The following is a 27,896-nucleotide window of genomic DNA, read 5'->3' as shown; positions in this document are numbered from 1 at the left end:
GACGGGGAGGCGGGTTGCCCCCCCCCCTCCCTCACCACACGTGCACTTCTGTTGGTTCCCAAACTGCGGCCTGGGGGCTTCTTATGAGCTATATATGGGGCCGTTTTCCCACTCTGGAGGCTTTTAGAGGTGAGTATGTTATCACTGTATAATCTCCCTCGCTCGCCAAACCAGTTAGCATCTGATAGCGTTTGCTAGCAAACAGCTTTCTGGGAGAGGGGATAAAACGGCTCTAGTTTTCAATTATTCTAAATTCAAAATGCTTTTAAAGTTGGTGTGTAGTAGGAAAAAGAAGTCTCACCTTTAATGTGTTAATACTAATTCGTCTTTTAGCTTCTAAACACTTCTCGGTTCATCTTTCCCACCATTTGGACTCCCCATTTTCCCCACTTTGCCATACACAGTGGACACCCATAATAACCTTATGGGCAGTAATTGGAATTTTTTTTCTCTAACCAACCCCCCCCTCACCCCTCCTCTTTACCCCTTCGCACGCATGCGCAGTGGGGGGCGTACTGGTCAGTCTGAGAAGCAGCTGTTCGGGGCTGGTGAAATTCCAACATGGCAGTGGCTGTGGTCAGTGTTTCCTGCGTTCACTCGGGATGGCTTCAGCTCGCGCGCAACCCGGCTTAACCCTCGGCTAAAAAGAAACAAAAAAAAACCTTTCATCAGCAGCAGCAGACCCTTTCCCGGGATCGATGCGACCCTAACACACACACCCCCACCACCGCCACCACCACGTGAGAGGTCGACCTGTCGCTAAAATAACAGGTAAGGAGGGCTGTAGTCTGGAGGGATCCGCTGCGTCCGCTGTTGGACACGAGCGGTCAGAGCGGACGGGCTGTAGAGGAGAGGAGACGACCGCTGCAGCCCCCGCAGTGCACGCTCACCTCGGAATCATGCATGCGCGCGTTGTCGTTTAACAAGTTGCCCGACTCGCGAACGACACCTGCGCGTGAATTGCACGTTTTTTTTTTATGAAATGCGCCGCGGTGAAAAAATAGCAAAAGCCCGCACTATAGGTCGCCTGTTTTTTTCTGTGTGTCGGCTGTGCGGCACTCACTACAAAAAAAAAAACTAAAAAAAAGCACAACTTGCATGCACGCGGAGGCTAATCCAGCGTCCGTCAGGCGGCTGTTTACAACAAGTTGCCCCGCGCGTGCGGCGCAGAGAGCGGATACAGAATCACCGCAGCGCCCGTTTGGAAACATTTTAGGGCGTTATCAGCAGATTGAACTCCGAACAAGCACCGAGCTGCACCAGTTGATTTTTTTCCTCCCTCTCTCTCTCTCTCTCTCTCTCTCTCTCTCTCCCCTCCTCCCTCCCTCCCTCACCGCTGCCTGTCATCCCGGGCTCTACTTTCTAATGAGATGCATGTAGGTTAGATGCCTCTCTCCTATTGAGTTGCTCGCGCCAGTACTTGAAGGGCCCACCTTTCACACGGCTGGGAATCCGAGCAGCGCCGCTGGAACCGACAAGAAATAGAAACAATAACCCCCCCAAAAAAGAAAGTGTCTGTCATGTTTCAGTTTTTTGGTTGATGGGGATTTTTTTTTTTTGTTCTTCAAAATATTTTTAATTCCAATGCTCTCATCTCCTCTTCCTCTTCCTCTTCCTCTCACCGTTCCAGCACGAGATGATCAGCAGCAGCAGCGTCTATGGTAGGTGGATTTTACATTACACCTTTTATTATTAATATAATTATTATTAATGTATTAGAAGGTGCACATATGAGTTTCCCTAGCTGGTGACTAAGTGTATTTATTTTGTATATTTATTTCACTGGAGCTGATCTTATTGTGTGTGTGTGTGTGTGTGTGTGTGTGTGTGTGTGTGTGTGTATTCATATTGTCAGCTTTATTTAAAATAGTTTTTTTATAATAGGATAAATCTCCAAAATGACAGCAGTCACGTTTAGGTTTATTTTCCATCTTTCATGTTTTTCCCATGTCACACTAACAGCCTCACTACCTGCTAATTAACATTCCTGGGCTACATTTGCATTACACATGGCTTCATTTGACGTTAATAATCTGCTGTCAAATATAGTTCAACCAACTTTTTTCTATATTTTGATAATCAAACCTGCAGAAGAGCGAGATGGACGTGAGGCAGACGTTATATTTTTTCCAACACGCACAACTTGTGTGAGATTTCTTTTGATTTTAATATAACAACGTACGAGTTGTGGAATGGAGCACGTAGATGTGAGTCACAGGCCTGAATCGCTATATTTATAATCAGCGTCACACTTTTCTCATATTTCATGTTTCATACACACTTTATTGCAGTCGTGATTATTAACATTGCGAGGGAACTGTGCATTAATAACAGGAATAAACAAGGACAGACTGGGAAAAACAACATCCTGCCTCGTACGTGCAGCAGATTGTTCAAATTTCAGGTTAAAAAAGAAGAAAAAAAATGAAAGAAGAATATCCATGTGTTGAGTGCAGGAAATGTGTGCTGCGTTCACGTAGAACAATGGTGGATTGTTGGAAAAGAGACGGGGAAAAAAAGCCATCCCACCCTGTTGCGAGTGAAATGTGGGAGCGGATAGTTTTCTGATGAATAATCGGGCTTTATTCTGCCGGGCCGAGCTTCCACGATTGCACATTCTTGGTTTTTGTAGCAGTTATTAGTGAGGACTCAACCTTTCACCTTTGAACTCTCTCACACACACACACACACAGTTTCTTGCTCCACGTCATGTGCTGTTTCCTCCTGCTGTGTGTGTGTGTGTGTTGTTTCTGTGATTATAGGCGTGTGTGTGTCCACGCTGTCAAACTTTCACTTTAATGAGAACACTAATGCCTCTGTTTGGACCTCAGGTGTTGCACACACACACACACACACACACAGGTGTGCACCTATTTACGCGTTAAATGACACATTTCCCTGCAGCCGTGTCATCGCGGCTCGCTCACAAACGGCTGACTTTGGATGGCGACGGTGTGGACGTGGTTCTTTATTGGAGGAATTCAATTGTTAGCCACTGCTGTCATCCCAGAGAGGAACATGTGGGGGAGCGGTGTGGTGCATGAGTTTTGAAATATGTGTGTGTGTGTGTGTGTGCAAGAGATGAGAAAGCCCAGGCGTGCAGGTTTCTGTGTGTAATGTAAATAATGTAGCGACTCAGCGGCCTGTTTATTCCTCTAAGTCTTATTTGTTTGCTTACAGTCTCGCGGCTTAAGATCCGTCCCTCTGCATCCGCTGTCTGCGCGTGTTGCGGTGACAGCAGCAATAATCTCCCCTCATTATACACATAACGTATCGCCTCACATCCCCCCCCCCCCCACGATACAGCTAATAGGAACAGAGAGGAGAGATAATAGGAATGGAAGAGAAAGTGCTCTACAAACAGGCAACCCTTTACTCTGCCTTTATTTATCTCAACACGTCTCCCCCCCCCCCCCTTCAAATGAACAGAGAGAGCTGAGTGTGCTGCGAGGGTGGCCGAGCGACTCCCCCGGTGGGACCTCGTAAATAAATTATCCTGACACTTCCTATCAAGTCTGTAATGTTTACCATTAAAAGCTGTTTTAAAACCGTCCCGGAGCCCAGCGGCGCGCGATCCACCCGCGGGACCGCCAGCCAGATGTAAAGGGGGGGACGTGGGGGAAATATTTCTTCACACACACACACACACACACACACACACACACACACACAGAGAGAGACATGTGTTGGTCTCCGCCGCGTCCACGTCAGCGGGTCTCTCCCGTCTGACAAAAGGGGGCCGTCCTCAAACGCGACACCGCCCGGGTTGTCATCTTTCAGCAAATATGTTAAGTGTTATCTTTTGTGCCGAGCTGGAGCCCAGGACCCCCGTGGGAGCCCCGGCACATGCAAATAGAACAAATCCCTCTCGGACCTGTCTGTCTGTTTCACTCTCTCCCCATCTCTCCTGTCTCCCCCCCCCCCTCCCCCTTATCCTCCACATTTGCTCGACAGTGCGTCAGTCCTTCTTGTCTCCTCCGCTCTCTCATCCACTTCACTCTTTGTCCACTTCTTTCGCCTCCTCTCGCTCTCCGTCCCAGAAGGCAGTGCTGCCGGGGCGCGCGTGCTCGCTGACAGCCCCCCCCCACCCCTCGCTGATCTAAGTTCCCCTCTTCTCAGAGATGGGGGGGTGGCGGGGGGGGGCAGCTGTCGGTAGCACCGCTTGCCCCCCGAAACAGGTTTCTCTCCCTAGATGAGTGGACGGCCACAAGTCCTCCTCTTCCTGTCCCCCCCCCCTCCCCCTTACTTCTGTGTTGGTACACTGGCTGCATCAGATGGGGGGGTTTTGGGGATTTAGTGTTGCTGTGACTGACAGTTGTCGGTCCGTGGATTATTTTATTTTCTCAAAACGCGCCCTCACACACAAATTACACTCATTCTGCCCTCACGTCTTCCTCCCAGTGCTGACTGGTTATTATCCAGTCAAAATCTGATGGGTGTACTTAGGGGCGAGGTGGGGGGGGGGGGATCCACACCACAGACTCACTCCGCGGTGGAGTGATACTTACTGCTTACTGCTGTGGACACTCGCTGTGACGCTCGATACCAAGATAATGCTTTAATGTTAAACGGTGGCACTTGAGAGATCAGGCGTTTGGTGTCACTGAGCTGTTAGATGAATCAAAAAGTTCATCTTCAATTTTAAATGATCAAACTGCAGTTTTCAGGTTGAGTAAATGTACGAAAAGACGCAAACGTTTTGGTCAAACTAACAGATGAACGTCCCAATAACAGCTGGGTACTGAAACTGATCTGAGATCGGTGTCGCCAAATCTCCAGACTTTTCCGCCTCTAATTTTTTTTTCTCTCCGAGAGACACTCAGCTAAATTCATTTCCATGTTAATTCCAGCATTAAAAGCATTATCTTACTCTCTTTGAACTCCGAATCCCACGAAATGTTTGAAGTTTCTCCGGTTTATGTAATGCGTCGTTTTTCATAGGTTTTAATCAAATCAAAGCTGCAGATTTTTCTTTTTTTTCCTCTCCCTCTCCTACCTTCTTTGCAATCCGCTGCCCCCCCTTCCTGAATTTTAAGCAGACCCCCGCTCACCTCTCTTTACTCTTTACCAGCAATCTCCGCCACCCATGGCCCGGATTCTCCGGCAGATATTAAAACATTCAGCACGTGGAAGCGTTAAATATGCTAAGGACTTATTAAAAAAAAGAAAATCTAACTTCCACTTTGGAATATTCCGCACCATTAGTCCTCAATAGATATGGCGGCGTGCAGCTTATCCTTTACATTGTACCGTCAACTGAGAAGGCGCCGTCTCTAATTAGGTTATTGCCATGGAAGTCTTAAGTTAAATTGTGCATTGATATGCGAAGGAGCTCGCCGCTCATTTGGCCCGGCGGTGGAGAATGCCGACGAGAGCCTTTTTTTTCTCCACAAGGGCCAAAGAAAATGACAGCCAGGAGCAGAGGAAGGATCTGACTGTAATCTCTGGCCGCCGCTGCTGGATGATCTGATTTTTTGTGAACGCAGAGTCTGGGCTAGAGCGTGGCCGTCTGCTGCCCCCCCCCCCCATCCCCTCCTTCCACCACCCGTCTGCAGCTCAGCTTGAACGTCTTGATTAGCGAGGCGTCTTGCGCGAGCGGCAAGTAAGTCGGGCACTTTTTTTTTGTCTGCGAGGCGGCAAAGGTGTGCGTGAGCGTTAATGAACAATGGCTTGTCGGGGGCGAGGAAGAGCTGGTGTGTGTGTGTGTGTGTGTGTGTTCTGAGGCTTGGCAGGCTGCCAGGGGATGGACACAAAGGATGTTGAGTGGCTGGGCGTGTGGCACAGCATCACTGAGCCGCCTGTGGCCTCTGGGAGATGGACACGAACCGGCGAGCGAGAGCAAAAAAAACAACTGCTGTTGCTACGTAGCTTTCGCCAAGGCTATTGTCGGGCTGCGACGAGCAATTTACAGTCATTATCGATTGGTCGGTGTCATGACAAAAAAGAAAAAGTGGAAAAATACCAATCAAAGCTCTCTAAAGCCCAAGATGACGTCTTGAAAATGTCTCGTTTTGTGTCATGAGTGACACGAAGCAGCAAATGCTCCCCATTTGAGATACTTTTTTTGCTATTATTGCTCCATAAATGACTGAAAGGATTAATCGATCACTAACATTTCCAGCTCTGGTCTAGATTGCGGCGATACGTTCGTGGCGGTGCCTTGAATCAAAGTGAATTATCATGCTTTGTCTGACCAACAGTCAGACAAAGCATGATAATTACGTCGAGTTCACAATCATATAAAGCAGAGAAAAGCAGCAAATCCTCCCATTTGAGAGGCCGGAACCTGAGAATGTTTAGCTACTCTAGCTTGATAAATAACCGAAAGGATCAGTCGGTCGATCAACTAACCGTTTCGGCTTCAGCCTCATTGCACTGTGAATTACGGCCACAACTACGTTTCCCAAAGTCCACGGTGTTTTGTCCGATCAACAGTCCGGAACCCAATAGAGTTCACGATCATACAAAGCAGAGAAAAGCAGCAAATCCTCCCATTAGAGAGAGAACTTTTGTTATATGTCTTACAAATTGCATTAAAATCGGTTCGTGCTGAGGGGAGGGAGGCCGTTCATGTGCTTCCCTGTGATCATGTGTGTGCACGCTTGTAACCGTGTGTGTGTGTGTGTGTGTGTGTGTGTGTGTGTGCGGGCCAAGTTCCCCCACTGGAAGCGGGGCGAGAGCATTAGGATGTTGCTTGTACAACTCCGTTGGCAGGATGGACACATGTGGTAGATAGCTAATGATAGCATGCAGCGTATAATGAGATCCTACTCTCCGTCTGTCTCCCCTACCTGGCATCATGCATTAACCATACAAGAGGAAGAGTAGGCGCGCATGGTATTGACTTTTGAGTGGGTGTCTGCTTGTCCGTTGTTGGTTTTGTTTAGCACTCAGAGGTCAGCATGGCTGCAAGCGCCGCACATTTATAACAAGTCTTTTTTTTCTGTTTTTATTTTTATAGCGGGGGCTCATTTTTTTGGGTATTTTTGTATTTTATTTTTTTTATATGGCGAGAATCTCTCCTCATCCGCACCTCTTGAGCTCTGTTAAATGGTCGTAAATTGATTTTGGAAGTGTTGCGATGTATGCGCTTAACAAGCCAAATGGGTTCAGTTTGCAGAGGTTAGTTTGCGTGTTCAGAAGATTATTCCGTTAATGTATTCCACGCACTCATAATCCACAGTATGTTGTGTGAAGGAGGGAGGCGTTGGCAGCGCTCCATCTTCGTGCCCGGTAACATATATTTATCCTCTTCACTACACAGCCCCTCTAGGCTGCTCAAAACCCCCCAGGGGGTCCCGATGACATGCTTACTAATGTGTGCTTTGGAAACCGAGTGCTATTGTATCCCCTAAATCTCACAAAGCACTGTATGATTTGCCCATTGTCGTTAAATCGCTTTGCTTGTGCCAAGTACTCCCGCATCTCACAGAGGCTTAATGCTTTTGAGGGTTTCAGGGACGGCTTCGAGTTCCCCCTTTTGTTGGTTTCGGGGAAAAGTGCCAAGACTGCTGCGCGGAATATTGTTTTGAGCACGGAGGAGGGAGGGGAAGCCGGGCCACTGCCAAGCGACTCCATTGAGCCCCCGTGAATGGGCCATTCATATTTCGGAGAATCACCCAGATGCCATATTGTTGGCTCAACAACGCTAAATATTCTCCAACAAGGATGGGATTGTAGCAGGTTTTTTGAATTGTGCGAGTGTGGAAAAGGACGTTGGGAAATTAGGGGGAGGGGGGACTGTGAAAAGGGTGGACAGAAGAGACCAATGTGACATGATAGTGTGATTCACGTCGGTTGTCGTGCAAGAATAGAAGTATTTGTCTTCACAGTGTGTGTGTGTGCATCTTTCTTTTATCATCAGAGCTTTATTGCTCTGTGCAGGATAGCAGTCAAATTATACTTTTTAAGAGTGAAATTAATTTCAAAGGGAGTTAACAAAGTTTAAAACGTGCATTCATATCTTTCTTTGTATATATTCCATTTATGGTGAGTTCATTTGAATACACTTCTAAGTGCTTACAACTACATTATAGTGTGTTATGAACCCTTTGTTTAATGTTTATAAACTGCTTATAAATGCTTAATAGTGGGCGTTAAATTAAAGTGAAAGCCCATAGTTTATGTATTTCTTTATAAACAGCCTACACTGTATACCAATATGTATTTTAGGCCGATACTATTACTAATTATGAATATGAATGATTTTAAAATATGATATAAATGACATTTAGAAATACTGTTAAGTAGTAACTTAACTGTACCGCCAGCCTTTAAAAGGTTGCAGTCCAAAGTGCAAATAGAAAAAAAGGTTCAAAATATCACTTTTGTCTTAACAGTTTCGATAGAAAGCGGGGCGTGCTGCTTGCTATATGGACCTTAGTGGGACTGGATCCCAGACCAGCAGGGTCGGACATGTATGTGGCTCTCATTGCACACGGAGCCCTCTTGAAGTCCGGCCTCGCTGAACAACCTTGGAGCGGTCGTACCCCTGTCAGAGGGTCTAAGACAGGACTTAGCAAAATGTCACCGCGGTCTTTTATGTCATGCATGCACTGAGTATTAATCACGGCTGGATCTGCGCCTGAGAGGCTGATCAAATTTATTGTTTGGCAGCGCGGGACAGTAATGGGTGTTTAATTACTCAATAAAAGCCCTTTTATAGATTCCCGGGCCTCCTGTGTGTTGAGCAAATGGTATCGATCCGTCTCTGGGCTGCAACATGATAGCCTGTGAAGGAGAATTAGAGCCGTTAGCCTGCTAGCGCTCTCTCATTCATTAGCCGCATTAGCCAGAGGGTGGTTAAGACGTAGCATCATGGTTAATACCAGAGTTTTTTTTTTTCTGTGTCCGCCTTGTGTTGTAAAGCTCCGTGCACCTCATTTACACAAATATGGATTAGATGGGCAATGAATAACATCGACCGGTGAGGAAAGTGCTTCAATAACGATCTCCAGGAGGGTCGTTTTTCTTTCTTTTAAACATTTCCCTCTTGCCACGGTGTAATCCACAGGACTAAATTTGACAACGCCCTTAGCCGAGCCGCGCACTGCATTAATCCCACCTCTTCCCCACCTTCTAATCTGTAATCTGACGGCTCCTCTTCCTCCTCCGAGGCCTAATTCTGGATCTCCGTCCTCCTGCTTGCACACTGCAGTCTGGAGAACAGCTCTCTAAAGGAGGAAAAAGCTGAACGGTAATGACAGCGAGCCTCGCCGTGTGTCCCTATGGTTCCCCAATGCGAGCATACGTGTACGGCGCTCATGTCCAGGCCACTTTATCTACCTTGTTTTTTTTTTTTTTTGCATCTGCCGTGCGTCCATTGTTCTTTTATGTTCAGAGCATATTGCCGCTTCTGTGAAGCAGCCCCACTTCTCTTGATGCACGGCAACAAAAAAAAACACTGCAATATCTCCCTTGATGTGTCCATATCAAATGAATGTGGCCTATTACAGACGTGGAGGAGTCAGTTGGGTGGCTTTGTGGACGAAAAAAAGGGCCTGCAAGGGGACCATGAAAGAGACATTGTCCAACATGGACCGTACAGCTCCTTTGTAGATAAATGGATTTTCATGCTTATCAACTGGGACACTGACATGAGTGAAAACTGTGGAGAATGTGGGATTATTCTCACTCCTCGGCCGCACACTCGGACAACTGTAGTTTCAAGTGTGTGTGGTCTTTCATTGTCCCGCAGCAAGGTTTTTTTTTTTTTTTTTGTTGTTGGGTGAAACATTCAATTTAGAACAGCATGCACTGTTAGCATGCAGCCAACGAGATCCTTCTGGGAAAATGTTGCTCACTAAACTCCCAATTCCACATGTGTGACATTATGGTAGATTTAGACAACATTTAAGATGATGGAATTGATGTTAAGTGCAAACAGAAAAGAAACTTTTACTAATCAGTTTTTAATAAAAACTTAACAGAACATGTAATTGATAAATAAAATTACAATTTGAAAGAGTGAAAGTTTGAAATCACTGACATTTTAAAAGTTTTAGTAGATTAATAACTTTAATGTGTGTTCATATAACAACAAAACAGAACTCTTGACTTCTAGTTAATCAAGCTCTCTGTGTGTCGGTGTCTGTTTGGCCAAAGACGCTTTTGAGGAAGTCTCTTTCTACAGAAATGATCTCGGCCGTTGCTTCAGGCTAATTGTAGACCGTTAGCTAGCAAGTAGCTCGACAGTTGTTGAGTGTAAATGACAAAAGAGAGTCCATTAAACTTAAAGCATATCACATTTCGGTCACAGTATTGAGACTGAGAGAGACAGAGTGAAGTAGCTCGGCAACGTTAACGCAGCGCGACCGTTGACAGTGCCGCACTTTAGCCGCTTAAGCTAACGTTAGTATTGAAAGTCCGAACATTGTCAGACATTAGCTACTAGACGTTTGTCATTTTTTGCCCAAACTACATAGCTGCTATTAATAAATATAACTCTACTTTTTTATGTTATGTCATGATTAAAATCAAGTATTTTTCAAGCAACTATCTATTAAATCAATCATCATAATTTAGGTCACAATCACAGTATTAATCAGAAAAGGTTAGATACTTTCCTCAAACTGTTAAGCCTCAATTTGCTCTGAATTACTAATTTCAGAAGCAGAATTTAGCAAAACGATAACATTGTATGACCCTATATGTAACATTACGACACCACCCAAAGCCGCGTCATTACCCAAACCCACAGAGGAGCATATAACATCAATGAAAAAAAAAATATAACAAATGAGGCCGAAGTCGAGAATGATGAACCCCCACGGACATAAACCGGCCCCCTCGCTTAATGTTCTAATCCGAGGGACACGTGTCCATGTAGGCGAGCATGCCCACACAGACGCACGCCTAAACCTTGTTCACATTCCACCGCCCGGGGGGTGGGGGGGCGCGCGAATGAGAAGCGATGTCTGCTCGATGCGGAGCCAGTGATCTAGGTAATCTGCCTGTGCTGTGGGACAGGTCTATTGGTCCACAAATCAATTGGCTTCGTGTCCGTGCCATTAGGCTAACATGGCGCTGCCGAGGCGCTGAGAGCGGTAAACAGACTGTTTAATTCCCCTGGACGGCGGCCAGGTGGACACTCCTCCTCCTGCTGCTTTCTCCTGATCCCTCTGTCTCTTTTTTTTTTTTATCACTCCCCTCATTCTGCCGTCCTCTTACATTGACTCCACTTCAGTCAATGCGGTTATTCTCAGTGGACGAGTGCTTACAGGAATATTGCTTGGAGGGATTGTGTGTGTGTGTGTGTGTGTGTAAAGAGGAGCGATTTTGGCCAATGAACCCTTGCCGTGCTCTGTCCTCCAGTACTGTGTCTATACTGAGTAAGTGATCCCTTGGGATGCAGTACACACATCAGCATCCCTCCCTATCTCTCTCTGTATGTGTTTGTTTCAGTCTTTGTTTCTCTCTCAGTGTATCGCTTTCCCATTCTGTCTCTCTTTCTCTTTATACATCCCCCCCCTCCCGCCCTTTTTCTTTCCATCTCCAGACAGAGGCAGCAAACAAGTACAGTAATATGAGGGGGCTGCATCAGAAACAAACACACACACACACTCATGATTAGAAAAATGCAGATGTATGCCCAAGCTGCTAGAAGTTAGTCACTTCCTCTCTTGCTACAGCTACACCGAATAAAACGCTACCTCCGTCCTCCCGTCTGGTTTCCCTATATGGACGCGACTAATGACTTCGCTTGTATAACGGCGCCGATTCAATTCCCCCACTTCGCCGCCGCGCCGTGCGTCCTGTTTGTTTTTGTTTTCTTCTTTGTGCTACATGGTAATTGGGCCGGCGTGTCTTGACGGATGAGAGTTGCCGGCGGCGGCGTCTCATTTCCTGCACGCTGTTCGTCGATCGACTGATAAGATAAGAGGCCTCCGTACCTTCTAGTGCGGCTACCGACTAGATGAGCGGCGGCGCTAAAGCTGCGATCCGTGAACACCTAACATGTACAGAATAAACACAGAGTTAGGCTTACATTCGCAGCACTATTTGAAGATCTGCTGGACGGCAAAGCCTTTAGAATTGACACAGTGTAGAAGTCCGTGTTGTGGTTTCGGATTTGCACGTAGCGCCGGAGCGTTGTACTGTTGCTAGGAGACGCTGAAACCCTCTTGACACGTCAGGTCAGCTGTTGGTAGCCGGCATGTTGTTGACAAGGGTTGGAGCCCCTGCAACAGAATATTGTTTACAAAATGAACACCGTCTGTTGACTTCTTGTCCATCCGTTTTGCAGACATGCAGTAGGGTTAATGTGAAGTATATGTCTTCACAAGCAGGCCAGTTCTGAGTATTAAAAACAAAAAGTCGGTTTGATTTAGCAGGAAATGACTGCATCGTGACAACTTTTCGAAAATATGGCCTAAATTTCAGGCTGTGCTGTTGGCCCTTCCTTCCCTCGGCATTGACTCATCTCCCTCCTGGGACCTCAGTGGCGGAATGACATTCCCCTTCCAAAAGGACAGCGGAGTCACTCCTTATCTTATGTCACAGCTCATCTCTTCGATAAATACCGCACGGCCTTTTCTCCCTGCTGAATCACACCCTTTTTTTCCACCTCTCCACCTGATCATATTCCCATCTTCTTCACCGGAGGATGTTTATCTCTCTCTGCATTTCGTACTTTTATTATTTATTTATTATTTCAGCACTTTTTTTGATGGCAGACTCATGTTGTGGTTTCCGAAACTGGATCATCTTTTGTCTTTTGGAGATCTCTTTTCAGCATTGTGTTTCTTGTCCAGATGACAAACGGGTAGAGATCCTGCGTCCGTCCGCCTCCGGTTTGGAGCTGCATCCACACAGTAATAAAGCTGTAATTATTTATTTAGTGAGAGGGAAAACAGGGGTTTCTAATATTGCACTGAAAATATGTGAAAATACATTAAGTTGCCGACGCACATCCACGCTGTTATTGAGGCCCCTGTCTTTCTCACTGCAGAGCTCCAGTCCACACAGAGCCGTGTAGGGAACAAGCAGAATATGAACAGAGAGGTATTAAATATCTCTTTGTCTGTCTGTGACTGATATGCAGGGTTGTCAAAGTAAAAGGTTATTTCGGGTTAAGACATTTGTGTGTACACATTTAGTATTGACAGCTACTTACCATGTACTGGCCTCTTCAGTCAACAGTGACAAACTACACCCAGGTCACATTTCAAGTTCAACACTGAGTGGAATGTCCAGATCCTTATCAAACATTTGACATTTTCGTCAGCAGTATTGCAGCGAAAGCGGTTGAATGAATTGTTCGGGGCCAACGTCAAGACTAAAAACTTCAGTTTGGTGAAGTGACGTCTTCTGGCAGAAGACAACGTTTGAAATGCTGCTTATTAAAGCTGAAATTATTAGACGATTACTAACTATCTACATTTTCTACATAAAAATACAAAAAATTCACAGCTCCCAGCCTCCCTTGTGTGAATATTAGCTGGTTTTATTCGTCTTCTTTGATGCTAAATTGATTATCGTTCAGTTTTGGACAGTTGGTCAGTCAAAACAAAACACTTTGAAGAAAGTTTTCACAATTTTCGGACCTATTATTGATCAAACAATAAATCTGAAGCATTCTCAGCGCAGCTAGGTCGGAATATATATAACCCCGACCAGTCACTTTCCTGATCTGCTTACTCCAATGAAAATATAATGCTGATTAGTGATTAACCTGTTAATCTATTTAGAGTATTTACATAGGGCAAATGTTGTGGCAGCTAATAATTAAAAATAAGGACTCTATAGACGGCTGTCGTATAAAATATCGTAAGTTTGTACAAATTTGAACGTATACGTCATTTGTTGGAATTACCTAAATTAGCCCAACCTTAAGCTAACGTTATTATGATGCAGTTAAGCTTTACAAAGTCGGCAAATAGCCTTATCCAAAATGTTCCCATCTGTGTGGCCAAATCCCAAATGCTTTTACTCCTCAGATAATTTGGTCTCACGATTGTCCCATTATTACAATTTTTCTCTATCTTGCGTTAGCTAAGGGAGCTATAGCGGGGACAGTGAATTGGAGGATTTTAAATTTCAGCTCATCATTATATATCTGATATATTTTTGTTGTTTGTTGTATTGATAGTTTGAATTTCAAATAAAAAGTGACAGCCCTAATTTATAGTTAGCTAGCTTCAGTAATGAGGAAGTTTATGTCTTACATACACATTATTATAGGCAGGCTAATGCCACTCGACCCATACAGACAGCGGAGTACAGAGCTTTACTTACTTTATAAATAAATACTGCATGTTTTTTCTATTACCTCGCAAGTACCGCTGATAGAATCTGCCAGCGTTGCTTGTCATTTAGGATAAACCGTGTTCACAGCACGGAGCCCACTGCCGCGTTCGGCGCCTCTGAATGTGATTACAGCTATTGATCGATCGACAATGACACCACGCTGGCGGATGTCACCTGAGGAGTGTGTGTGCGCGAGGTGGGGTACGCGTGAATGTGTGTGGGTGACGGAGGGAGAAAAAAAAAAAGGAATTGTGTGCCCATATGTTGGTGTGCTGGTCCATATGCTGGTACGTACATACTGTACGCCCCTCCCCCGTGTGCGTGCGCGCACGGGTGCGTGCGTTAAACCCGGACCCCAGTGTGGTAATGTGAGATCAGACGTAGGCTGTTAGCCGGAGCCTTACATCTGCTGTCAGCCAACTCGCTCTAACTCTGTTAAGGACGTTATTGATTGCTCATTATTACCCCGTTCCCTGAAAGATGAGCGTCCCCTATGATCACATTAAATCTCTCCTCTGTCCAATTCTCCTGAGATGCCTTCTGCTCATCGGTGCCCATCAAATTTCTCCTCCAGAGATCTGATATCAAGCAACCTGACGTTTTTTTTTCATTGCCTCTGGTTCTCTTTGCGTCTTGTTTGATTTACTCCAAATAACTGTCTTCTTTTCCTTTCTTGTTTTTTCCCCCCCTCCTCCTCTTTTATTATTATTTTTTTAACAGATGCAGTTTAGCTAATTGATGTCTTTAGTCTGTGTAATGGAAATCAGCAAACGCGGATGAGCAACATTTGAAATTATGATTTGTTTTCCTTTTATTAGCGCAAAGAGGACGCTTCAGGTTCTCGTGTAAACTTTGTGATCCGTGTTTATTGACTTGATAGCAAACAAGAGGAGCTGACAAGGGAGTCATAATATGTACTTTACTTGTCAGAGCGGGGCCTATTTTAGCTGTGTTCCATTCTATTTAAAAGGCAAGCAGCATCTCATTGTGAAAGGCTTGTCTTCAAACTAGCGTGTCAAACTTACGGTCTCGTTCAAAACCTACAAATTTTCCTTTGAATTTGCTAACACCCCCCCCCCCCCCCCCTTCCTTCATTGAGCCTCCCCTTTAAAGTTGCGTGCCCTTTCCCCGTGCCTCGCGTTGTCATTTTCGCTGACGATAAGCAGTTGTTGAAGGTGTCACGCGTCCGCCAGGCCCCGTAAAGTTTGGGACGGCTGAAATCCAGCCCTCAGCGAGAGGCCATCTCATCGGCCCCCTGGCCGTCCCCCCCTCCATGAATAATGCAGAGCTATCGACTGTGTCAGTTGAGCGCGGGGGAGACGCGCCGGCAGCCAGCTTGATATTCAGCTGCCGACGCTGACTGGATGCCCTCACTTTGAGACAAACTGCTGGCAGACCGCTCCGACTTGAACGGACAGGACCTGAATCTGCTCAAGTGGGATGAACGCCGATGTGCCGGTGTGTCCCGAGGAAGCACGAGTTTCTGTCGGAGCGGATAGAGAGGCAGATAGAAGAATGTGTGTTCAGAAATCTGTATACAGGCGTTCGCAAATATTTGTATTGTTCACACACCAGATCCTCAGCTGTGCCATCTGTGTATATACATATATATATATATATATATATATATATATATGTTGTGTGTGTACATCCTCCAGCCTGCAGCGAGCTCTAGTGAGAATCTCCTGCCCCCCCCTCGACACGACCAGTTCAGTCTCAATGCCACCGATCGATGGGCGTATTGATCCGCTGTTTGACTGTTTAGACAACCTGTGCGAATTCCAGCATAATGCGAGCCGCAGTGGATTTAAAGACGTGCGCGCGGGCGCCATGCGCACATGCCAGCCGTCGCACCTGAGCGCCGGTTACCGTCTCAACACCCGGAGCTGCAGATGCAGAAAAAAAGGGAGAATATGTTACCCGTTGAGGTGTCGCGATGACTTGGTGTGGGCTGCAGTTTGAGTCCGACTGCATGACCTTAAGCGGCATGTCCTCCCGGCCCGTTCCCCTCTCACCTATCCTGCCACTCACCGCTACATCTTTATATTCTGCTGTCACACAAAGCCAAAGGTGTGACATTAAGATAAATTACTCCAAAGTTTGTTTTTTCCCCAGCTCATTGTAGTGGACAAATGATTGTGTAATTTAACAACTTCATTGTATACATAAAACCATGAACTTAAACCTCCTCTTTCTCATTTCTAAGTCTTCATTTGTCCTGTTTTTTTTTGGGACATGCTGAGACAACGCATGAGTTGGCAGATCTTACCAGAAACTGTATGAAGTGTGCAGGATTTGACACTTCAAAACACGCACGGCGAAGGATCCTGCGAGTGCACAGGCTGGGGGTAGAGGTTATCCCAGCCAGGGCCCTTTCAGTAATCCACACAGCCGCCGCAGGCGCGCTCGCACACATGCGCGCACACACCTTTTGCACGTGTGCTGCTCACGGCGAGCGTTAATCTCCACCAACTGCTGGTGAACTCTAATCTTGCTTGCTTGCCAAGGGTTTCGCACGCTTGAAAAAAAAACGAGTTCACAGCTTTAAAATCGTCCTTGTATTTACAAGCCACAGTGATGAAATCATGAATTTCAATTTTAGTACATTTTTCCCCCCATTTTTTTCCTTATTTTAAGGGGAAAAGATTTTAAGAATATTATCTTCTCATCTCGCTAAAATTGACCGTTTTTACAGTGTAGTTAGTGTTTGGCACCGAGTTTGCCTGCCGCTGTCATAAGTAGCAAACTATGGAGCCGTGGTCCAGTCTACTGTCTGACTCCCCACCCACACACACACACACACACACGCTTAAATAGACACACACACACACACACAGCCCAGTGCAGACAGACATAAATGCATCCACAGATGGTGACACTCCGGCAGTCACTCCTGGGCTCTGTCTACGTGCCAGCTAACACACACACACACACACACACACACACACACACCAGCCTGGCGGCAACAAACACGGCGATGCATCATTGAGCATCGGCTGTTTTTTTTTCTCTCTAACTGCTGAGGGGAAATCAGTGTGGTGTTAAGTAACCATTCATGTGGAGCCGAGACCACACACAAACAAACATCACACCCACACTTCTTAAAATACATTTGCCTCGGCAGAATAATATAATATGATTGAATAATCCGAAGGTTTCTCTCGCGGACTTCTATCCGGATACTATTGAAGCTTTTTTTTTTTTTTCCACAAGTGGGATCATTGATGTGTTAATACACTCCCAAGCATCACTATTTAATTCCCTTGACAAATATCTATTTTTTGCGCTTTTTCAAACTCTTACTTGCATCGTGATATATTCATTTGTTGTTGCACTGTTAATGTTTCCACTCTGGACCGGAGTGCGCCGCGTAGGTAATCGCCCACTCCGGGTGCCGCGGCGCCGCTTGTTTGTGATGCGGATCTCTTCCCGAGGATTGTATTTGAATAATGAGGGAGGCTGGAGCGTTCTCTTGTGCCGAGTGTCTCGGGCGCCGCCGCAGCAAATGACCTCTGAATAGTTGTTGTGGATTAGCCATCAAAGTCTTCTCGCGAAGTGGCCAATAGATAGGTACTTCCAGAAATGAGTCACTTGAAAATGATCATTGCCGCCGTTGCCGTATAAGATAATGGATAACCATTACACTCCATTTTCCCCCAGCTCCTCACCCACACAACGCCTGCTCTTGAAATATGATGCATCCACTGTGCTTAGTGAGCACTTAATGTCCAAAAGCGCCGCGTTTGTTGAGATTTACAACTGCGCCGGCGGGAGGGGGGCAGAAGAAAGAGTGCGTCGTCGGCGTATAATGTTGTTCACTCAATAATTATCTCATTTTATTTACGAAGACAGACAGCTCTGGACGAGGTTAGAGGCTTCCTCTCTATTATCTCCACCTGCCACCTCTTTACTGCAGCCCCCCCCCCCCCCTCCACGCCAGGCCCTAAATGACGTCCTTCACGTCGAGGACTTTCCAAAGTTTCCACCGAGGAGGTAGGGGGCGAGAGCGTCCTCGTACGCTGCTGCTCGTACGGGGAAAAGAGGACAAAAGCCCCACAAAGTTACGCCGCAGCTTTTCTGGCACTGCTAGATCGATGTCATTTCTAAAAGGATTAGGCCTCCTCTCAGAAATCTATTTTAATTACTGAACACACAGGTAAACAAAGTGGTGGTGGTCCACAGGTATGGATCCGGGCGTCAGAGGAGTATTGATAGTGCGTGGCCCATGTTAACCCCGGGGGCACGCCTCAGGTAGGAGCGCATCGGCGGGCGGCCTCAGAGGCGTTTGCGGGGAATGTAGATGTGGAGCTGCTCCGGCTGTCACCTGACAAACCCTGCAGACATTGGGCAGTGTGGCTGGCTGTAATTGACACCGGTGTAGGAGGACGTTCAGCCTCACAACTTCTTCTTCTTTGTTACTTGTCTTACAAAGTACGAGTCAGCCTGTCGAGCATTACTTCAGCTTGTGTTTGCCGTATGAGCTGTAATGTGGAGACACCACTTTCTAATGAGACATTTAGGGATTAGAGTAAATAAATTGGATTAAATGATTTATTACACGTTCATATTACAATTTGAAATGTATAAACCCTTCAAGTATGGGTTTACAAATTGTAACTAATTGCTTTGAGTTAATAAATTGTTCATCAGTGCTTTTGCAGATCAGTAATATGACTTGTTAAATGATTTACTGACTTAATAAAGCCATTAGTAGCAACTTATAAACGTTTACTACAGAATGATTTTGTTGCCAATGGCCTTATCAAGTTGATCAATTCTTAACGGATATCTAAAGATTTGTAAAAGGAATTAGTAGGTATTAATAAGGATTTATTAACAAGGTAAAGAGTTAAGTAACTACTTATAAACCCTTTATAAAGTGTACTTATTTAATTGTTACTGATGGCTTTATTAAGTCAAAATGAACTGAAAAAAGTGATTCATTCACTTAATATGGCTTTAGTAACAACATATAACTTCAAATTTGGGGTTTGTATGTTTTTCTTATGATTTTATAAAGTTCACTCATTGTTGATTAATGTTAATAGGTGAGTAATATGACTTAAATTATTCATTAAAGTCATTAGTAACAAGTTACTTATAAACCCTAGATAAATAATTACTCATTGAGGTTTTACAAGCATTTGCTAATGGCTATATGACGTTGGTCAATTGTGTATTAATGTTTAATTAATGTTGGATCATTGATATAAATGAATACATGATTTATTAACTTGATAAAGCCATAATTAATACGTTATTAATACTTAATGAGACATATTCTATTAGGGGTTCATCAGTCGCTACTCATGTCTTTGTAAAGTAAAAACAATAGTTTGGGTTTAAAGGTTATGACTACTCTGCTACGGTAATAACGTGTTTGTTAATGCTTTATAGATCTGGATTAAAAAGTATCAACATACTAAAGCCAAAAGTATTCTTTAATTAACTATGAATTAGAGGGTGTTTATAAGTTGTGACTAACTTGTTTCTAATATCTTCAGTAAGTTATTGTTAAATACATTGTTTATTAATGTCATATACATCAGTAATAAGCCATGAATAAAGAGCTAAATCTATTTGCCTGTAGTTAATCCTCTAGTGTAACTTCAACCCTAAATATGATTTACATTAAGCTCATATCCTTACAGATGTTTCGTTCCCCCGATAATAATAATCTGTTTGCCTCAGCGGGCCTGATGTTTCCAGTCACGTTAGTGTGTCCTGCATGTGTGTGTGTGTGCAGGCCTGTCTTTGAGGAAGGAGCTCCGGGTGATTAGGCACGCTGCGCTAGTCACAGGAAATGGAGTAGCTGACGGACAGGCCGAGTGCATTATAGATGAATGCCATGCGTTAGCCCCCGCCGAATATCTCTCAATTTCCTCTCTGAATGACAAAAGAAGCCACGCACAATTTCCTTGATCCGGAGCATTTGTTTAACTGCGCCCTACCCATTTAACCCACCCATTCAATAGTCTGTCTAGTAAAAGGGAAATTTAGACAGTGTCAATTTATACAGCTCCGAGGAAGATCTGATACCGGCTGGCAGAGGTGACGGCGATACGCCTCTGGAATTTAGTGCGAGATTTATGGCGAGTTAAGCCTGATTTCTCCTGCGAGCTAAATTTAGAGTCGTCATTAAACACACCCTAATATTTTTAGCATTTACATAGCAGAACCAAGCCCATTTCTCAAAGCTGGATTTCTTTTTTTACTCCAAATCTGCTCCACAAAAGACGTTTCAAACTTTGATGGTCGTAAAACTTATCACAGGGTCAGAGATCACAGATTACAATGAATATCTGATTTTTTTTATTATTTTTTTTAAAGATGCTGTCATTTGTCAAATATCCTTATATCGCAGCTCCGAGCTGTCATCTTTACAGCGATTCTCCCCCCCCCTCTCTTACTGTCTTTGAGTTAGTGACAGCTCATCTCTCCCCGGTCACTGCTGCCGTCTAGACTTTGAACTCTCTCTGTTTACTCCCTTATCTGTTGTTGTTGTCGTCGTCGTTGCTCTGCGACTGACTCAAGTCGCTGTAACGGTAAGCTGTGGCTGGGCTCCAATCGCCGGCTTCAAAGACGCCGATCTGGATTTTTGCTTTTTTGTCGTCTCACATGGGAAGAGAAGCTTCGTTCACGCATTTTGTCTTTTTTGAATTCTGATTCCAAACAAATCACGCTTAATTAAGACCGTTTTAAAGGTTTTTGCCACTTTTCCCGCAACTGTTGCTCGGAAGAAGACGCGAAACGCGGGCAGGGAGTTCTGACTTTGCGTATGAGACGCCAGCTCATGACTAATTTCATAATTAATTGCCTTTTGGGGGGACCTAATCACATTATTTGACTCTCCGCTGCAGGTTGTGTGCCAATACAGCGTAGCCCGTGGCTTAGTCACAGTGTGCTGGACTCATTAACAAGGTGGTCCGGAGGTTGTCAGACACACACACAGGGCCCTGCACACACTCATAGAACAGTAGCTACATGCCGTTTTTTTTTTTTTTTGAGTGCAGCGATTTAGAGGTTAAAAGATGCCCTCCGGTGTATTTGATAAGGATTTGAATAAGCGGTTAGATTTCCCCGGTGGTGTGTGAAAACAGGTCTCTTTTGATGAAGTTATCGCCTGTCATGCAGCTTCTCCTCCTACACCTTTTCTTTTTTTTGTTAAATATATAAAAAATATGACACGATAGCTTGTTCTTGAAGGTCTTCAGTGTCTGTTTGCGTTAGAAAGACAAAAGGCGCACACACATTTGTACGTCTTGTCTCAGGATGTGTGCGTGTGTCTGCATCTCTTCTTCGTCCTCCTCTCACACACACGCACACACACACACGGCTTAATTATGACGTTACCGAAATGGGCAGTTTGCTCTGACACCCCGCTTGCGGAATCACACAGCGGACAGACTTAAAAGAGCTCATTAGCTCTCTCTAAAGAGCTGTTTACTGCACACACACACGCGCGGTAATAGGCAGCTCTGTTGATGCAGATGGACGCCGAGTGTAATGAGAATGATTAGGCTTCTCTATGTGGAGGCCGGAGGAGGAGAAGAAGAAGAAGAAGTGAGAAAGGAAGAAAAAGAAACGAGGAGCTGGCAGGCTTGACGCTTCAGAAGGTGGTGAAGATTTCTGTTGGATGTTGTTTCAGCTGAGTGCACGATCTCTCTCTCCAACACACACTTTTACCCTCACACTTAAATGTGTCCATCCAGATGACTTGTGAATTTCCCCCAGGCCTCAAAAAAAAAAAAGGGGGGGTTCAAGCTCGCAGGTCTGTCGTAACCAGAAAAAATAATGATTGAATCGCAGCCAGAATACACTAATTTCAATGTAAAACGGCTCGGACAAATTGGGCTCCACTGAATTCTTGTTAACATGCAGAGAAAAACACAGCCAAGGATATTTGTGTTTATTTTGATCCACGTCTCTTTTTCATTTGTCGGTGAATTGAAGGACTTCTCAATGACTTTTAAGGTCTTTTAAAAGCGAGAATAAAGGAGCCAGGCTACCTTAAATACTTTCCTTGTCGACGCCGCCCACCCTGCGCCGTCCACATTATGTGACTTTGCTTTGCTCGTTGCCCTTGGTTTACATCACATTGAATTAGAGGATACACGCGGATTCCAAAGTCAATCCTCCCTCCATCCCTTTCATATGTTTGGGAGCAGGAGTGGCGAGTTCAAAGCGCTCGGTTCAAAGTATCCCTCCTCATTTGAATAACGTAGAGTAATCGCTATTACCTTATTTAAATAGTGCAAGTTATCATTTGGCCTTCATTTGCATTGCCGGGGTAATCACTGCGTCTCCGCATTAACCTCATTATAGAGGAGATGAAAGCCCTGATGGAGCCTGACACACTCTTTTATATATGTTATCTTTATTAATGGCGGAATTAGAAAGATTCATGTTTCTTTAAACGGAGGACACATCGCAGTTTGATGGAGCATCAAACTATGAGGAGGGAAGAGTGCGTGCGATTCGCGAGGCTTGTTTTTATTTTATTTTTCCCTGCTCCCCCCAACCTCCCCCCTCGTCTTCTCCTTCCTCCCTTCCTCACATCTCCATCCTGTTCTCTGTTCTCTCAGGCCAATTCGTCGCGACGGTGCAAACACACGTCCGTTATAGCTATTGTTAGCTGTCTTGTAAAATGTGTACTGTGTCACATATAGGGATGTATTAATCAGGCATTGCAAAACATACGTTTTTCTTTGTGTTCTTTATACTGACAGTCAGCTCGCTTACAATATCGCAATGTATGGCGATATATTGAATGGTAACGCCTGTTTCATGACACGCGTCGCATCGCTAGATTGTTGCCAACAACACGGCAGCCACAAAGAGAGCACTGAAGTGCGATGGCAGGCTCTGGAGTCCAGAAAAAAAGCCAAGCCAGGCAGTAACTGCAACATAAAGCCAGAACACAGTAACTACACAGCAAGAGTAAAAGCCAAGGTGAAGTACTGGATCTCCAGTGGTGGTCAATAGAACTCGATCACTGAATGGCTGACTACCTACTGCAGCATTAAATGACACGTGAGGGTGGATGTTTGGAGAGGCCGCGAGAAAGACGTGCAGTGAAGGCGCGTCTGGAGACGAGGCTGGATCTGGCCTCGGAGCCTTTTTCTCCCTCACTTTCCTCAGCTACGTATTATCTATTAATGAGCTAATGTTGAAATTACAGAACGTGCACCGCGCCAGACCGGCGTTTTGCTCCTGGCCACAGATCAAACGTGTGGCTTGAGAATACAATACCGAGAACAAGCCCCGACTTTAAAAGCTCTTAAACATTGTATGATTTACTCTGTGGCCACGAGACACGAGTTCTACAGTGATATTATTTGTATATTTGTTTGCGCTGTGTTGGGATTACACGGTATTAGGGAGGATAAACAACAAGTTATTAGATAGGATTGCCGTATTGACGAAATGAAAAACTCCTTTTTCGGATCCTTTGATTTTACGTTTTTTTTAAAAAAGCACATTACAGTATAATGGTGTCTACCTGGATTTGGCCTGGAGCCTAATTCCAGTATTCCAGACTTAGTAGTTTCCTCCTTGATAGTGCTTGCTAATATATCCTCAATATTAAAGGAGCCTCCCAGCTAATACAAAACTTTTCTCCGCTCAGGCTTTTGTCTGAGGCGTCTACTGCCTACACTGGGGGGGGGGTGACAATGTTGCCAGCCCCTGCTAGACTCCCCTCGGCTAAAATGTTGTAAATTAACACAATTAGCAGATCGCCATTCTGCTAATTAGCCAGTGGCGTCTACCGAGAGATGGCTGGAGAGGAGAATCAGAGAAGAAATAGGAGTCGAGGGATCCCTTCCCTCCCTCCCTCCCCTGTGTTGTTACCAAACAAACACAGGGCCTCGGAAAAGAGAGCAAGAGAGTGTGATCGTGTCTCTGTGTCTGCTGTTTGTGTGTGTTTGCAGTAGCATAAGTGGATGGGAGGATGGGGGAAGATTTGCTCCTCTATGAATGGATTTCATTGTGCATGCCCACACAAACACACGCACGAACCAATTCTGAAGCAGGGATTCGCTCACCAGACCCCCAGCTGTGGATCCCCACATGCATCCGCAGCCAGTCAATAAGTCGGGGGAAGCAGCCTAAATGACACCGATATTATCCTTTATTTGTGTGCACTAAGTCAAATCAAACGGGGGTTCAATCTGCCGCGGCGGCTGTGATTTACGCCCCGTCCGGCCTTTGATGCCGCCACGGCTTTGATAGTATGACAACGATGGAGTCGGCCGCGCGACTGTCAGTGTTTGCAGATGGCATTGGCTGGGATTAAAGGAAACAGTGGCTCTCCAGCCTCCCGAGGCAATAAAGGGGAGAGCCAGGTGAGTGTGTCTGAGATGAGATGGAGCAAGGAGGGGAGGGGAGGAGGCGAAGCAAGCTCACGGGGAGTAAATAAGAGGAGGGGCGGCCACGGAGGAAAAGGGGGGGGGGGGGTGAAAAAGGAGAGATATCGAAATAGATGGAGTCAGAGTAAAAAGGGGAGGTAAAGAGAAATAAAGGAGGATCTAGCGGGAGGTGGTGGGGGGGGTGGAAAATGGACGACACAAAAAAAGCAAAGAGGAGAGGCTTGGGAGGGGGAGACATGAAGAAGAGAGGCAGACAGGAAGGTAGAGAGAGCGGTGGAGAGAGAGAGAGGAGGTCAAGGTGGAGCCGTGCAGACAGGAACTAAGCTTGAGACACAATGTGTTGTAATTCATTGCTCGCTGCAGCTCCTGCGCGCGCCCTGTGTTTGTCCGTCTGGGTCAGTGGACGTGAGGCTGTGTGTGCGTGTGCACGTGCACGCCAGCACGCCTGAGTGCAGGCATAGGTAGTTTTTTTCTCCAAACGCCTGTGTGTCTGAGCACGGGTGTGTGTGTGTGTGTGCGATGAAAGCATCATGAGCAAAGGGGGGTGGTGTATGTGAGTGTGTGTGTGTGTTGCTTTGTGGTACTCTGCGAGGCGCATTTTCAAACCCATCTCCAGCCACCTCAGATGAGCCGGGGATTATAGAGTGACCCTCAATGCCTCTGTCTTATTGGTCTGGCCAGGGTGCATTAGGGCTGCCGTAACCAGCCATCCCACAATCCCTCTGTGCCGCACTATACCTGCCGACACCCACTCTGTCCATCTTAGGATCTGTAGAAATGGACAACTTATGTGCGGTTGGACACAAAACCCTCTCAAAAGTACGTATCAGGAAGAAAAATAGAAAAAAAGAGAGAGCACCACGCCGAACAAGCCTCCAGATGAACATCACCTTTTTAATTGACCACCCTCCCGTCCCAGGCAATTTGAAGGTGTTGTCATTTGTAATTATTGCGAGGCTGATTTTGACGTGTCAATGTGTTCACATGCGGTTGTCTTTGTCTCCGTTTCTCTCAGGCTTAAAGATGCAGTGGACCCCCGAGCACAGCCAGTGGGCCGAACAGCACTTCGACATCTCCTCCACCACGCGCTCGCCAGCCCACAAGGCTGAGGCCTACAGGGCGGTGCCTGGCCACCTGCAGCGCTCAGCCGCCTACCAGTACGCCTGGGCCAATGACGACATCTCGGCCCTCACCGCCTCCAACCTGCTCAAGAAGTATGCCGAGAAGTATTCCGGCATTCTGGAGATGCCGGGCTCCTACTCGGAGGCCCCGGGGGTGATGAACGGACGCAAAGGGGAATCGGAGCCCTGGCAGGATGGCGTCTACCCCATGAGCTGCATCCCTGAGGGGGTCTCCATCCGAAAGGGAGGGGTGGCGGCGGCCTCAGAGGTGGTGTCTGGCATGTGCAGCTCCCCGGGCCTGGCCTCCAGCACCCTGAGCGAGCCCAGCTACTCCAGCAGCTGCGGGAGCCACACCGCCACCGCCCTCCACACCTCCTCCATGCCCTCTCAGGAATACGGCCCCCCATACGGCAGCTCCTACCTGCACAGTAGTTACAGCTCCCAGTCCGCCCAGGCCCCAGCGCTTCCCTCCCCGCTGCACAGCTCTGGGCTCCTGCAGCCGCCACATCCGCCCTCCCACCCCACTTTAGTCCCAGCTTACAACGGAGGCTCCCCCAACTTGTCTAGTTATAATTACCCCCCAGCAGGCTACCCAGCTCAGAGCTCAGTCGGGCCAGGATACAGCCCTGGGGGAGCACCCCCTCCATCCTCATACCTCCCCTCAGGCATCGCTGCACCTACACCCCTTCCCCCTTCTTCTGCTTTACCTGGATACCCATACCAGAGCCATAACCTGACCCCAATCGCCCCCACGCCTCTCAACAGTAGCTCCTCCAACTCACTGAAGAGGAAAGCCTTCTACATGACAGGCCAAGGGGAGATAGACTCCGCTTACGCTAACTTTGGCTACGGCCAGGCCCGGAGCTCTGCTGAGAGTCCCATGTACAGGATAGCTGACAGCAGCAGCGCAAATGGAGGCTCCAACAGCGCCGGTGGTGGATTCGACAGAGGTGCGGAGAAGTCGTCTTTACCTTTTAATCCTCAGAAGCAGTCCACGATGTCCTCAGAGCAGCAGCAGAGGAAGTACAACAGCCAGGCAACAGGTGGTCCGCTGACTCCACCGGCCTATGTCACCTCCACCCTGGGGGGTTCCCGCTCAACGGATTCCCTTGGCAGCTTCACCTCCCCTTCCCTCAGTGACCAAGGCGCTGATGACCACCGTCTCCATCTCTCCCACTCTGCGCCAGGGCCTACCTCCTCCTCGTCCACTTCCTCCTCCCGGCCTGCCGAAGAGCAGCTAAAATCCAGTGACCCCCACCTCCTGGACATGGTTACCTCTGAAATCGTTCAGCAGGGGCCCCCAGTGGATTGGAGTGACATTGCAGGACTAGAACTGGCCAAGGCAACCCTGAAGGAGGAGGTCCTGTGGCCCATCCTGCGCCCGGACATGTTCAGCAGTTTAGGACCAGTCCCACGTTGCGTGTTGCTGTTTGGCCCCAGGGGCAGTGGCAGGACGTTGCTGGGTCGCTGCCTGGCCAGCCAGCTGGGGGCTCCGTTCCTCCAGCTCAACGGTTCCACGTTGGCCACCAAGTGGCTGGCAGAGGGGGAGAAAATAATCCGAGCGTCCTTCCTTGTGGCGCGCTGCCGGCAGCCTTCTGTACTGTTCATCAGTGAGGTGGACATGCTGCTGTCGGCACACCTCAGCGAAGAGAGCCCCATCAACCGGCTGAAGGGGGAGCTCCTTGCCCAGTTGGACTCACTTCTCATGGGCTCAGGCGAGGACGCAGGCAACCAAGTGTTGGTGGTTTGCTCCACGAGCAGACCCCAGGACATGGACGAAGGGCTGCGCAGGTACTTTTCTCGGAGGGTCCTGGTGCCCCTGCCGGATGGCGGAGCCCGACACCAGATCGTGGGTCAGCTCCTGGCTCAATCTCAGCACAAGTACTGCTTGAGCGAGGAGGAGCTGGCGCTGCTGGTCCAGCGTACCGAGGGTTTCTCCGGCCTGGACGTGGCCAGACTCTGCCAGGAAGCCCTCGTGGGTCTGTTACACGTCTCTGCACAGGGCATGGACATGTCGGGTATGATGCCCAGGGGACAGGTCAGGCCCCTCACCTACCAGGACTTTGAGAGTGTCTTTTGTAAGTTCCAAGCCAGTATATCACAGAAAGAGATCGACACGTACACTGAGTGGAACAAAATGTTCGGCTGCAGCCAGTGA

At 46.8% G+C, this 27,896-nt stretch overlaps 1 pseudogene across 1 annotated transcript; it reads left to right on the top strand.

Annotated features, from left to right (window-relative positions):
• Positions 1-496: 496 nt before the first annotated feature.
• Positions 497-27,896, top strand: LOC306715548 (fidgetin-like; annotated as a pseudogene). The gene is made up of 3 exons: positions 497-740; positions 1,623-1,661; positions 25,633-27,896. The product of its transcript is annotated as a fidgetin-like (transcript).

This window comes from Pholis gunnellus (assembly GCF_910591455.1).
Source record: "Pholis gunnellus genome assembly, chromosome: 24".
In the NCBI taxonomy this organism is placed as follows: domain Eukaryota; kingdom Metazoa; phylum Chordata; class Actinopteri; order Perciformes; family Pholidae; genus Pholis; species Pholis gunnellus.
Note: the sequence above shows the minus strand (reverse complement) of the source record. Positions and strands in the feature narration are given on the sequence as shown.